This window comes from Pimephales promelas, chromosome 18 (assembly GCF_988280905.1).
Source record: "Pimephales promelas chromosome 18, fPimPro1.hap1.1, whole genome shotgun sequence".
NCBI classification, from domain to species: domain Eukaryota; kingdom Metazoa; phylum Chordata; class Actinopteri; order Cypriniformes; family Leuciscidae; genus Pimephales; species Pimephales promelas.
In genome coordinates this window covers 29,619,620-29,634,626 of record NC_142786.1, presented here as the reverse complement: position 1 = coordinate 29,634,626, position 15,007 = coordinate 29,619,620, and the positions used below count along the sequence as shown (strand labels likewise).

Below are 15,007 nucleotides of genomic sequence, written 5' to 3'. Positions count from 1 at the left end.
GTTTTTCCTTTTTCTCTCTAAGATGACTGAATCTATGAGGTAGTGTCTTTTACTGCACCTCCAGGCTGTTGAATGCGTTTGAAGAAGGTCGAATGAAATCACAATAGAGATGATACTCATGTAATGTTACAGAATGAAGGCTGAGGTTGCTAGCGCAGCAAGACGGAGGCGTCCCTGAAGATCCCGGACTCTTAATTATGGTGAAATAATCGGTGCATGCAGCATAGCCTCGGGCTGCCAGCCCCAGAGGTGAGCTCTACACAAGCACATAGAGAACACAGAGCAGAGAAGATACTGGTACTGCTTTGAAAACGCTGTGTAGTCCGGCCAAAGTGAACAGGTTTAGATTCATCCTTGACAAAGGTGGCGATGGTCTGGTTTTAAAGTGTCATTATAAAGCGATAGAATGTAATTGGCTATTTAGTACAGATATGTTCTCTTTCTTTTTGGTCAGTTGAACATGTTAATGCTTGTGGTTGCTTTGTTTGACAACTGTGAAAACTTAAGGAGAACTGGCTTCACCTTGGCACCAGTTGCTTCAAAGTCGTTGAAGAAGTTATGTTTGCCTGTCCCATGTGGGTCAATGTTTTACATCTAATGCAATAGCATTGAATTGTTTGTAATGTTATTGGATATTAACAATCCAACACGAATGGCTTACTAATTCAGCATATAAAAGAGGGAGAAAAGTGTTTTAAAGGGATAGTTCACTCAAAAATGCTGTCAAACTCATGTTATTCCAAACTAACTTTCTTCTGCGAAAACATATTTGGAAGAATGTTGTGGTTGCCATTGACATTGAGTGGACAAAAATATTTAAACATTTTTCAAAATATCTTCTTTTTAGGGCTGTCAAACGATTAATCGCATCCAAAATAAAAGTTTGTGCGATTAATCGCGATTAATCGTTTGACAGCCCTACTTCTTTTGTCTTTCAATCATAATAGGTTTGGAATGACATGAGGGTCAGTAAATGAGGACAGATTTTTCATTTTTGTGTAAACTTTCCCTTTAGCATAAAAAAGCATGTTACGTTTAAAATGACATAGCCATTGTCTTTGTTAAAGGGATAGTTCACTTTGAAATAAATTTTTGATATGTTTTAGCTTACCTCAAGTGCATCCAAGATGTAGGTGTCTTTGTTTCCACAGTATTTTCAATTTTGAAATTTTTAGGTCAAACCGTTCGAGTCTATCAGTCATATAATGGAGGTCTATGGGGTCCACCTCAAAGAGCATGCACAGAGAAGTCCAAATTAAACATGATTTAATGGCCTAAGACACAAAACAAGTGGTTTGTGTGAGAAAACTAACAGTATTTATATCGTTTTTACCTCAGCAACAAAGCGCCCGCGCCCTCATATCAGTTGGATGTGACTGTGGTTACAAGAGGTAAAATCTATATAAAAACTGCTCGTTTTCTCACACAAACCGCTCGTTTCGTGTCTTAGGCCATCAATGTGTACTTACATTTATGAGTCATTAAATGATGTTTAATTTGGACTTCTCTGTGCATGGTCTTTGAGATGGACCCCATAGACCTCCATTATAACGGTTTGACCTAAAAATATAAAAATTTAAACTACTGCGGAAACTTCTTGGATGCCCTTAAGGTAAGCTAAAACATATAAAAAATTCATTTCAAAGTGAACTATCCCTTTAACACCCACTAGTCATGACATTCTAAACTAAACTAGGCTTCCTTTATTTCTTTACAAAACAAGATATTTTTAAGAATAAAAATGGATGGCGACCAGGAGCTGTCAAACTCCAAAAATGATCCAAAAAGTGAGCTAATTTCAAGACTTCAGAACTCGTATGACTCGATTACTTCAATTGTTTTGAAAATTAGCAGCTTAGACATTTTGCTTTATGACGCTCATCCGTGGAACAGAGAAAAACAACAATAACAACAACACGAGTGTGAGTAAATTATTACAGAATATTAATTATCAATAGCAGTTTAGAGGGGGAAGTCAATCGAACGCTATTGTGTAAACCTCTTCATTTTAATCGGCACTGAGATGGTCTTTCCCGTTCGCCACCACCGAGAAGATCACACACACACATGCACATTATCTTCTGCTTATTGTGTCACAGCCCGTGTCTTGAGATTAGGATTTTGTGATAACAGATCTCACCCTTTGAAAGTATGTGAAAAGCAGCCTAAACATCCAATCTACATGCATTCATCCCCATGACTAATCTGCAGGCCTCTAATACTGTATGTCTGCCCTGGAAACAGAGGTGCAATGAGGACAAACATCTACTGCTGCTCCTAAAGCCCAAATGAAAGCAGATTAGCGGGGGCTTTATCTGAGATGGGGCTCTCCTGTTGCTCTTTTCTGTCCCAGATCCCTTCCTTCACATTCTCCAGTAGACACATAAAGGGGAGATTTCGGGGCTTTCGGCCGCGGGGGTGTCCTCCGATGCATTTAAGGAAGTTTCGGTCGTCGAGGCATCCAGAGCTTTTCAATGGCGGCGTCCTCCATCCCCCAACTTAACTGAGCCGCGGCGGCGGACGGAGAGTCGCCCCCGCTCGTATGAATAGGTTTGGTAAAGGCCCCTGCTGGATGGGAGAGGGCAAGGCCTGACAGCCTGGTCCTCGTGTTCCACGATAGCCCAATTGGAGGTGCCCGGCGGGGGGCCCACTTCCCCCCGGCCTCCGTCACGCTGAGATAATCAGGTTTGTGTGAGGAGTATGTGCTCTTTTGACAGTCATCATCCCCTCATTGATCCATTACACCCAAGCCTTCATTGTTCCCCAAAGTGTTTGAAATGCCTATTGGAGGAGAGGGGAGGGGCCGGCTTTTCTCAGTCCTGTCAATCAAGACGGACATTTTTCTCACTGTTGCCATAGCCCGAGGTGAGAGGTCAGGAAAACGCTGAATGAGAGTTGACGAAGCGATAATAATAGCGTATTTGGGAGGTTCTTTTCGACGGGGAATTCTGCGAACACACTAACACACAGTGAGTAAATGAAGACATGTTTGGATACCACAGCCCCGCTGTGAGACTGAGGGGGAGACAGCGGTGTTTGAAAACTAAATAGGCTTAGGAGATTTTTTACCCATGAGTCTTAAGGAGAAACCCCCTTTGAATCTGTGACCCTGCGGAGGCTCTTTATTTCTGCTCTCCTGAGCTCTGCCGAGGAGCTGAAGTGACCGGGCTGAATTGACTCCTCCGGCCGAGAGCTTGTTGTCTTTAGCTGTGATTCGACTCAAGACTGCATTGCTTGTTTGAGAAAGGTGAAAAGGATGTTAGTCTAAAAGGCAAAAAAGAACTTTTCAAATGAGAAAGTCAGGCAGTTACTCTTTGCAGAACTGGTCAAATCCAAACTCATTGGTGTTGTCCATGCCGTCAGAGATTTCTTTTTTCTTTCTGTCATGGAGGAACACAATATATTGTATTTCCTTTTGTCAGAGAAACAACTTGAAATAACCAAATAGTAATTTAGTAACCTGCAGAACAACTTAAAACTTAGTGTTTTTAAGTTGAGAATGAGATGCTTTGAGTTGGACTAGTTAGTGAGATTTCATTGTAAGTGCATAATTGGCTTTCATTTGTGTGTCTTTGTACGTATGTAATGATTTTGCTGTTTATCTTGGACAGGTCTCCTTTGCAAAAGAGATTTTTAATCTCTGGTTAAATAAAGGATAAAAAAACTATCATTTTATGTACTTATTTATTTGTATAATTGAGGCAACACTTAATTTTACAGTGTATTTGTTACTAATGTTACATACTGTATAGTAACAACAGTAAATTATGCATAATTACATGCAACTAACCATTAACCAAACCTTATAGTAAGTATATGAAGAGTTCAGATGCAAAAGCCTCTAAGTGCCATTTGAAATTTTCTTCTAGAATGATCATTTTTATCAAGCTTGTATATTTAAGTTCAGTGATTTCACTTAAATGGCAATGATAATTACCTATTAATTGTTATTTAAGTGAAATTACTGAACTTAAATATACAGGTTTGATAAAATTCATCATTAAAGAAGAAAATTTCAAATGGCATTTAGAGGCTTTTGCATCTGAACTCTTCATATGTTGTTCATTAATATTAATCACCAATTAAATGTATAATAACACTGTAACAAGGACACCTTAACATAAAGGGTTACACGCCATACTGTACTTACTATTAGGGTAGGATTGGGATTGGTTAAGGGTTAGTTGCATGTAATTCTGCAGAATTTACTGTTGTTGTTATTATTATTATTATTATGGTAAATACAAAGACACTGTCAAATAAAATATTGAGCAATATAGTATAACCAAATTAGGCCTATAAATTGTATTGCTGAAAATGAATAATTAATATACATTTATTATTTCTTTACTCATTTATTTATATTTATCACTTCCTTGATTTCTTTATTTATTTATATGCCTACAACATTTTATTACTGATATTAATGATATTTATTTATTTATTTACTTACTACTTATTTGTAGGTCTAACACTAGATACCTGAAATGATTGATTATGCATTAATGTTTATTTATGTATGCCATTTTATGCATTAGTATTCGTTTGTTTATAAAATAATTAAGCAGTTATATAAATTTATTGATTTACTTGTATGACTATATTATTAACATTTAACATTAACATTTATTTATTTATGTATAGGTCTATAACATTTTATTGCTGCATGCACTGTAACAAAAATTTTTTTCAAGATTTGTTATCACAACATTTTTTCTTTTGTCAAATCAACTTAAATAATTTATTTAGTTCAGATAACTTATTATTTTGAGTTTCTGATGATTAAATCAGTCTCTTCTGATGATTGTTTTAACTCATTTTTTCCAGTTCAATCAACTTAAAATTTTAAGGCAACCAGGTTACTTAATTTTTTAAGTTAAACCCAGTGTGGAATGAATTTTTATTTGTTTGTTTATTCATTTATTTATGCATTGTAAGCTGAAATGATAAGCATTACTACTCACTTTATCTTTTTGTTATGTAGGCTTATTCCATTTTATTGTTGAAATGAATGATAAAGAATTAATAATCACTTATCAGGATATCTAAAATAAGGCTGAAAGGCTGAGTGATGCTCTGGATTGAAAAGCCCAACTTTAGCCATTCTTTTACATTTCACCATTGTAAACCAAGACAACACATTGTCCCCATTGAAGATAATGACTGCGTTGACTTATTTAGAGTACAGAGGATCCCCTTGATAGCGATGTCAAAAAGAGGCCGGTAGTTGATTTATGACCCCAAAACATGGCCCTGGCCTCACAGAAGGATGATACAATTACCCCAATATGAGCCTTGTTACTTTCAGCTAAGTGTCATGCTTGAGATGGAGGCTCTGTGGAGTCTGTTGTTTGGCTGGGCTATTTAACCGAGCGTTTATTACTCCTCCCCTTATAAATCAGTGTAGACAGTCCTGCTGAGCTCCACCAAGCACTTTTCATATATGACTTCAGTTGTTGGTTTGCTTGCACGATCCATCCATCTTGGCTGTGACACACGGAGTAGGTGGCAAAGAAAGTAAAACAAAAAAACAAAACAAAAACAACAAACAAAAGATTTACATTCAATGCTAACAAGGCCGGTGAGATCCTAATCCTCGTCCCCTGTGTTTGCGGCATGTGCTTGAGTTTCTGCATCTAGGGTTTCTCTGGGAATGTTGAGTCTTTTACTGGTGCCGAACCTGAAGATCTTTCCGCACACTCTAATAAATGATGGGTTGTTTTAACCCAATTTTGGGTCAAATATGGACAAATTCAAACATTGGATTAAAAAATGTAACCCAATGGCTGGGTTTGTCCATATTTGACCCAAAATTGGGTTAAAACAATCCAGCATTTTTTAGAGTGATGCAGTTCTCTCCCCTACAGACACCACTGAAGTGTTCCTGGCAGAGTAAAGGATATTGCTCCGAAATGGTTTTACTGTAGAAGCATTAGCAGGCCTAACTATTTGAGAGTAATATTGTAATGTGGATTAATTGCAAATTATAAAATGGATCATTCAGTTCCTAATATCTACAGTTTGAAACATGGCTACACTCTAAAAATTGCTGGGTTGTTTTAACCCAACTTTGGGTCAAATATATGGACAAACCCAGCCATTGGGTTAATTTTTTTAATTACATTTTAAACCCAACATTTGGGTTTGTCCATATTTGACCCAAAGTTGGGTTAAAACCCAGCATTTTTTAGAGTGTAGCCATGTTTCAAACTGTTTCAAAAATACAAATAAACACACACCTTTATTTATGTAATATTATTTTTTATAGCCATTAATACATAAAAAAATACATGTGTTTAAATACACGTGTTTAACCAGGAATTTTTGATTACAAAGTCACCAAAATGATGATCCTCTTTCTAAAGTTTCACACTCTAAAATATGCTGGGTTGTTTTAACCCAATTTTGGGTAAAATATGGACAAACCCAGCCATTGGGTTAAAATATAATTGTAAAATGTAACCCAATGGCTGGGTTTGTCCATATTTGACCCGAAATTGGTATGGGTGTATACACTCTAAAAAAATGCTAGGTTGATTAAACCCAAATTTGGGTCAAATATGGACAAACCCAAATGTTGAGTTAAAATGCGATTCAAAAAATGACAGTTGAAAGTGAAAGTTGAATTCAAATTTGAAGTTACATTTTTTTAACCCAATATTTGGGTTTGTCCATATTTTACCTAAATTTGGGTTCAAACAACCCAGCATTGTTTAGAGTGCAAAGTAACTATTTACAAGAAGCGGGAAATAAAAATTTACACCAGGCTTTTAAATATTAACTTTAAGTTTGTAACCTTTTTTGTTTTACCCATTAGTAATGCATGATGTAGATTGTACTAACATTTTTAATTGAATTCGAATTTACTTGCACAGCTCTTTTAACAATAAATATCATTACAAAGCAGTTTTATCTTAAAAAAACAACAACTGCATTTTGTAAAGTCTTTTAGCATTTTCCACTGAGCCTCATGAAATCTCTAGCGGCCCCTGGGGGGAGAAACGTTGGTACGTACTCATTGTCATGTTTATCATTAGATGTTTAAGTCATTAATGTGGGAATTAAGTGGAAGAAAATAAATGTCTGTTGGACATAAAGTGTTAAAGATTAATGTACCTCCAGTTTGATGCATCTGAAATGCAGTATGGATTTTTCCCCGAGGCTGCAGAAACTCCTCACCGTTTGGTAATTGCAATTGCACGAAACAAGGTTGGTAGTGACAAGTCAATGCTAGAGAGGACTTGACTTGGATGAATCCATGTGTGTGTGTGTGTGTTTAGGAGTAAGTGTTTGCATATGCATGTTTCATGCTTCAGGAGGCAAAAAGAAAATTAACCACCAATTGACCTTCTGTGTCTTCCACTGTAGAAATTCCCCTTAGCATAATTACTTGGCTTTTACCTAGTAGTGTGTGTGTGTGTGTGGTTCAATGCAAGTCTGTGTATTTTTAAATATATGTTTTGGTGTGAATTTAAAGTGTGGGAGGTGTTTGTGTGTATATGTTATCATGTCGGCCAATATTACACCTCATTACCAGCTTGACTGCAAAATGATTACACTTGATAATGAGATACACACACATGCACATTATATTTTCTCTCTCAGTCTCTCTCTCTCTCACACACACACAGTCTGGCGGGGGTCTCGGTAATGGAGTCATTATAGGCTTCAGTGGTTTGAGGACTTATCACAGGATACAGGAAGTCTGCTGGGAGAAAAAAAAATCAAATGAGTTCAACCAAGCGCACAAAAGACCATTTCATTAAGCTCTGCCCCTATCAGCAGAAGATGGGCGCACCCGAGCCGCCCTAACCATACAGGAATAGATCATTTATTAAGGGAGACTAATGGGATTGTGCTTTAATGTAAACGGCACTCATCTGTTTTGGTTCGGTGTTTAAACCAGCCATTATTCTGCTCATTACAAAGAGAGGGTGGGAATTATCTGACGGCTGTCGATATGACCATCTGCGTGAAGCCGTCAAAAAGATCACTGACCACAAAGGCTATGATTATTGTTATATGTGTGACAGCATGTGTTGTGTGTATTCGTTATCCTTACAAATCAAATGATCTCCTTTTAGGCATTTTTATTACGTGAGATACTTTTTGTGCATGTGATGCATGTTCCCAAAACCTGTTGAGCTTCCTTGTTTTCTACTGCCCAAACAAGCTTAAGGGAGCATTTTCACCAGCAGAGTTTTATGACAACTAGTCATTTGTATCACTGTAAAAATAATCCTGTAAAAAAACGGGAAAAATACCGTAAAAATACGGTGTGTTACTCTTTTTGAAATTAACAGCTAAATGTATTGTATACAACTTCAATTTTTATAAAAAAACAGTAACACACCGTATAGTAACGATATGATGCTGGCAACCAGTAGTTTACTGTTGTTGTTTTTTTACAGGATTTTTTTTTTCTACAGTGTGTGAAATTATATGGTATGTCAAAAGACTTCGCCTGTACAAAAGATACTTTATTTTTTATCACAATTTTGCTATGCATCTTGCATGCATATGACTTCTTATGAGACCAGGTTGGTGAATCATCCTTAATTGAAAGTTCCATTCATTTCAATGTTATTGACGTGTGCTTGTAGTACACTTCAAATCTTAAAATTGTATATATATATAACTATATAACTATACTTGCAAATAATATAGTATTAATGAAAGGAAGTGTACTTAGAATAGAATAGAATTGAACAGAAATTACAAAGTATTGCAATGCTTGTAAATACACTGTTAGACCTTACCAGGTTTTTTACAGTAAAATACTGGCAACACTGTTGCCAGTAATTTACTGTAAAAATGCACTAAAACTAATAAGTTGTATTTTTTTTTAGTTAACTTGAGTTTAGTGCATTTAGTGCAACGGTGTTGCCAGTATTTTACTATAAAAAACCTGGTAAGGTCTAAAAGTGTACCTTACACTTAATTAAGAAATTATATAAAGATGTTAACAAGATATATCTTAATTGGGTCAAAAAACACTCCAAAGTTCAGGAAATTGCATATAATAACATTTTTATGAAGTTTATTAAGTTATTTCCATAATTAGTACTAAGGTATGCTTGTCACAGATCACATATGCTAAAGTGTACAACTTTTTACAAGGGACTTCAAAATGTCAGGTTATGTGATGAATGTCAATATTGTGCTTTATATGGTAAGTGTTCTTTTTCCTACATTATTTTATACCAACAACAGTAATTTTACGGTTTAGACCAGGTAACAACTAAATGTCACCACTTTTTTTTTTTTAAGCAACTTATTTGGTACGCTCTAGACAGCATCTCTGTCACATTGACACAATGGATTTCATAGTTTGGCTAAATACTCAAATGCTAAGCTAAAAATGACACAGCATACATAAATATAATTGGATAAAAAAAGTTGATTTTAAATCAAAATTGATCTTTTTCATACTTTACTCTGCCTTAGAATTTGACCAAAAGCAGGAATCTTATTCTACCTCCTGGAACAGGCTTTGCTTCGAGAGCGCGTATGATGCCTTAAAATGCTGCCTAGGAAGCTCATGAAAGAGTGTAATTTGATCATCCTTTCATCCCTTTCCCCAGTCAGTGCTTTATGTAATTGAGTCAAATGGGCCATATTAACCCCGGCCAGCTTGTGACTTGCCAAGCCACTGGTCATATAAACAGTTGGCGGGTGTCTTGTTTCTCTTTCGCCTGACTCTTTTTTTGCGAAAGGCCGCAATTGATAAAGAATGCTAGATATCAGCTCATTCTCTGAGGAACGCTCGCCTGGAATCATATAGTGACCCTCTTGGGAAAAGACAGAAATGGAGCGGTATTGACTGCTGTCTGTCTCTGAGGGAGGTCAATAGGCAAACACCAGGTAATTTATCCACCCATCAATGACTCAGTACTGCGTTAAAAGAGAAAAGCCACTGCAGAACGCTTCAGTTATCAACAACCTGCGCTGCCGCTGCAAGGTTACGGGCCATTTTCTTATCACAAGCTAACAGATGTATAACCGGGCGGTCTAAAAGCAATGCTGGGATCAAATGGTGTGCTGACAAGCTGTCTGCTAGTTGACCAAATCATTTGAGAATCGTTAGTGTCATGGGATACCCCATCAGTGAGGAGAAAGATGACCAAATGGAGGTTGAAGCATTGAGTGTGTGTGGGACGGATGTCTAGACTTTGGTGGTCTGTGTCTGGGGGGTCTTATGTGTCTCATCTGTAGAATTACACTGCTTAAATGTGCTCAGGAAGTTGATTCAATATGTATGCTGAATATTATGTGTGATTATGCTGAAATTAAAAACACGGTCAGAAATTAAGCAGGGCTGCAGGTCAAAACATCTAAAGTGGTAGATTTATTCATGAAAGCCCTGTAATGCATTCCTCTGGTACACTTTAAAAAAATATTTTCAAGATCTGTTATCACAACATTTTTTTCTTTTGTCAAATCAACTTAAATCATTTAGTTCTGATAACTTATTATTTTGAGTTTCTGATGATTAAATCAATCTCCTTCATTGTATTAACTCACTTTTTCCAGTTCAATCAACTTAAAATTTTAAGGCAACCAGGTTACTTACTTTTTTAAGTTTAACCCACAATATTTTTTTACAGATATGTAACATTTAATATAGTTCACAACAGTCTGTTCTAGACCCATCGATAGTTGTTATACACTGTAAAAAATTACATTGCATTTTTGTTTTGTTTTTACATTGCTTTAACTAATCAAAATAACTTTTTTGTGAGTAAAAAAATAAGTAACACAAACAATTTTCATCTTGCTTGTACAAGATCACTGTAAAAAACATTGATGGTTTAACTTAAAAAAGTAAGTAACCTGGTTGCCTTAAAATTTTAAGTTGATTGAACTGGAAAAAGTGAGTTAATACAATGAAGGAGATTAATTTAACCATCAGAAACTCAAAATAATAAGTTATCTCAACTAAATAAATTATTAGTATAAGTTGATTTGACAAAAGAACATATGTTGTGATAACAAATCTTGAAAATATTTTTTACAGTGACCTCATTCAAAAAAAGTCAGTGTAAATTAATTTAAGTTGAAATGACTTAAACATCCAAGTTGACTGTACTTAAAAATTCAAGCTTTTTTTTTTACATCTCATATGGATATTTGTATTCGCTGTAAAATGTTTAAATGTGAAGCTAATATTAAGTGGGTTTTACTGAAAATAAAATTACTTTGCTTTTATAAAACAAAATAAAATCTGTCAAATTGTCTTATGATATCTTTTCAACTACTTTTGTATCTGATATCGATTTGGTAACTGCCAAGAGCATTTTAATTCGATGATGAATGAATTACTGATTCTGTTGAACTAGTTATATAAATGGATAACATGTGTGATAAAGACAAGAAATATGTGCCACCTTAAAGGTATAAAATTACCCTTCAAAATATACAGAAATACGGCCCCTTAATAAAAAGGTTGTTTACGCCATTTTATTTATTTGTTTGTGTGTGTGTGTGTGTGTGTGTGTGTTTGAGAGAGAGGGAGAAAAAGTATGCAGCTCAAATGCTGATTACAGTAGAATATATGTAGTCTATTAAATGTCTGCTGTCTATTGATCATACGCCATGGTTCTTCAGTGTGGCTGCTCTTAGACGTAGGTTGTGTTACTCTCACTGAATGAAGATGTCATTAAATTGCATGTTTTCTCCATTATACACATGGTAACACACACACACACACACACACACACACAAGAGCTTATTTTGGTCTAATCAGATTGCATGTGCACTAGAGCACACTATAACTACAGAAAACAGTGCTGTACTGTACAACTGAAAGTCCATATATTATTTTGTGTTCTTCGCATTAAGATTGTTATGTTCTCTATCACGTCTTTTCTACTAATATAAGGATGCACATTGGATAAAAATATGTTTAATTGAATAGTCTATTTAACATACACATAATCACATGTCATAGTGTGGACTATCATCTCCAAAATTTTGCACTCATACTCAAACTGTCCAGACGGTGGCGCTTGAATTCAGCGTGTCATATATTATCCTTTCCAGCTGAAACTCCATGTATGGGTGTTTTGACTGCATTTTGGTTGTTTTTATGTATTATCATCTTTAAGATGTTTCCACTGAGGCTGATTGGCACAGTTTTCATGTGTTTGTTTAATATCTTTAGTGGACTGAAATTCAGATTGGTGCCTAAAGATCATTGGTTAAAAAAACAAAACAGATATAGGCTATTTAACATTACAAATTATGTTAATTCATGAGATTTGTTTTACTGTGCCAGCCAACTCCAACACATAGATGGCTGGCACAACCAACATGGTTCTGGCACAGATTCATATTTTAAATCAACCCAACTCCAAGCACACATTTGTGTGATATAATTTTTTTTGAAAATATGATTCATTTAATCATAAAATATTTTACAATAGCTTTCACACTTTTTAACTACTTAAATATTATAGTGTACAAAGTACAAAAATGTATGAAGACTATTGGAGTAATGCTATTTCTGTTTTTCTACTTCAAAATGCCATGTTTAATTCTCTGTTATGGCCAATTTCTGAGTGATTTTTTTTTTATAAGTAAATCAGTGTGTGGTAGCTTTGTAAATCAGAGGTTTAATGTTTGTTCTGACAGGAAAACATTGTTAATATATATGTAACACTTAATTTTACAGTGTCTTTGTTACCCATGCTACATGTACCAACTATAACAACAGTTCTCATCCCAAGATGTCATCTAACTGACACTTTTGACCATACGCCAACATCCGACGCTTTAGGGTACCCTTTGGGGTAGGGTTAGGATTAGATAGCGTCATCTAACCGACGTTACTGTAAACCCTAACGGTCAAAATAATTAATTGGTTTGAGTAGGACAAACTTAAATTCAACGAATTAGTTCAGTCAAATTAATTTTTATGAGTATTTAGCACTTTCTTTTCCTTTCAAGTTCACAGAACTGATATATTTTAAGTAAACTGAACTGTTTCATTGTTTTGAGTTTTATGAACTTATTTATTTTAATTTAGACGAACTTAAGTTTTACTGAAACAGCTGGGATATCTATTTCCCAGCATGCTTTGCCGATGGCACTCGAAAGAGAGTGTAATTGCTAAAATTAAGTGCCATATGTTTTTTTTTTGTAAGATTAATGTTAAGTGTGATTTAGTTTTGATTATTAATGTTCTGTTATGCTAATTTAGAAGAATTTCTGTTAATGTTGGCTTTAGGATAGTTATCATAGTGACAAGTGGTGCATTCAGCTTGATTTGAGAGCAAATTATCCCTTTATATTATTACGCTCATAGAGCAAGTGCCTCTGTACTTGTAAGTGCTTATAACATACTGTTTCTAATATGTTAACATTTACTATGTCAGCAGATTAGCTTTTAAAGCTAACTAAGTTTATACTATTAAAAGTGATTTGAGTTCTGCCAACTTATTCAGGGTTTACAGTGTACTTCATAGATTTAAGTTATAGCAACTAATTAGTACTATTAACTTTATTTACCCAAGTTATCTTAACAATAAGCTATTGAGTTACTTGGAAACAAATCAAATATTTTTTAATGCTTAAATTGTTTGTGTTAATAAACTTAAACGATTTAAGGCAATCGGTTTCCTCAAACAGTTTGAGTTAAACTAACTCATCAGGTTTTATGTTGACGTATGGTCAAAAGCGTCAGTCAGATGATGTCTTGGGATGAGAATGGGCTGACTATAACAGTAAATTTTGCATAATTACAAGCAACTAACCCTAAACCAAACCCTAATCCTATTATAGTATGTGATGTTAATTAATATTACTCATACTTCTATGTATAATTACACTATACATATTGACATAAAGTGAAACTATATATATCACCATATTAAAATAATGTGATTGAGACAAAGAATCAGAAGTTAACCCTTCACCAACCAACACTGTATCCTAAACCATAAACCAAACTTTACTTTAGTTTTTATCACATCTATTTTGAACCTAACAAGAAACTGTTATTATAGGGTTTTATGACTGGCCAAAAGATAAAGAAATAGAGGTGAGAGAGAAAGAGAGGAACAGAGAGCAAGATAGAGCGAGGGCAGACTTTAGATAGTAAAAGAGGCTAAAACGTTTTTCAGCTAACATTGGTCCCAGTGGAGGATGGATTGACTGTGGGTGAATAATACATGGCTGGTGAGGGAGTAATGAAGTGGAAGTGATGGGGAGGAATACGCTGCTCTCAGTGGGATGGGGAAATGCATACTTTAAAGAGCTCTCGCTCTCTCTGTGGCACTGGCCTGGAAAACAAGCCAAGCAGACGCACATACACTTCCCACAGCCGTTCCTCTGGAACTCCACACAGCTGTCGAGATTGTGTTTGTAACTTCGCTCAGACGTTCACTCCTCATATGGTTTCACCATCGGGTTTGACACTGCTGTGCTGGTCTTCAGCATTTAGTGAGCATCGCCTTGACACTGAACTCATAATGAAACTAAGCAACAGTGATGTATATTCAGGCATTGGAAAATATATAGAGCTAGACATGTAGCAGACCTCTGTTGAGTGCACTTGAGTGCACTGCCAATTCACGTGGTCGATTCCGCTTCAGCTCACACGATCGGTGAATTTAATGCTCTTTTTAAACAGTAAATGAGTAATGAAGATTTGTTGACTTTTCGGAGACCTTTAACTTTATGGTAATAACTATGGAATATGTGAAAACGTATGAGTAATGTCATAGTACTGAGTGATTAACATATAATATAGTAGAAAGGGGTCACTTGCGCTTCAACCTAGTTGATGGAGTGACTCTGAAGAAGACGCATGGGCGTCGAAACGTTATTCATTCTACTAATAAAAATAATTAAAACGTTCTGTCCTCCGGTCCTGCTCCTTGGTCCTATGTAGTATTTACACTCTTTAAAATAAAGTTTGTTTATTAGCATCTATATTGACATTCCATGAAGAACGTTTAATGTCCATGGAAACTTCCATTTCACAAAAAGTTATTTATTGTGGAAA

The 15,007-nt window shown here is 35.5% G+C and overlaps 1 protein-coding gene across 2 annotated transcripts in view; it reads left to right on the top strand.

The window, feature by feature from the left end:
- irx4b (iroquois homeobox 4b) overlaps positions 1 to 15,007 on the top strand; it is an 81,165-nt gene that overhangs the window by 55,513 nt on the left and 10,645 nt on the right. The window contains exon 5 of one of the 2 annotated variants that reach the window (XM_089123363.1): positions 133 to 249. The exons of the other annotated variant lie outside the window; for it this stretch is intronic. The gene's annotated coding sequence lies outside the window, so the exon portion shown is untranslated. The remainder of the gene's footprint in view (positions 1 to 132; positions 250 to 15,007) is intronic. 2 annotated transcript variants of the gene reach the window in all.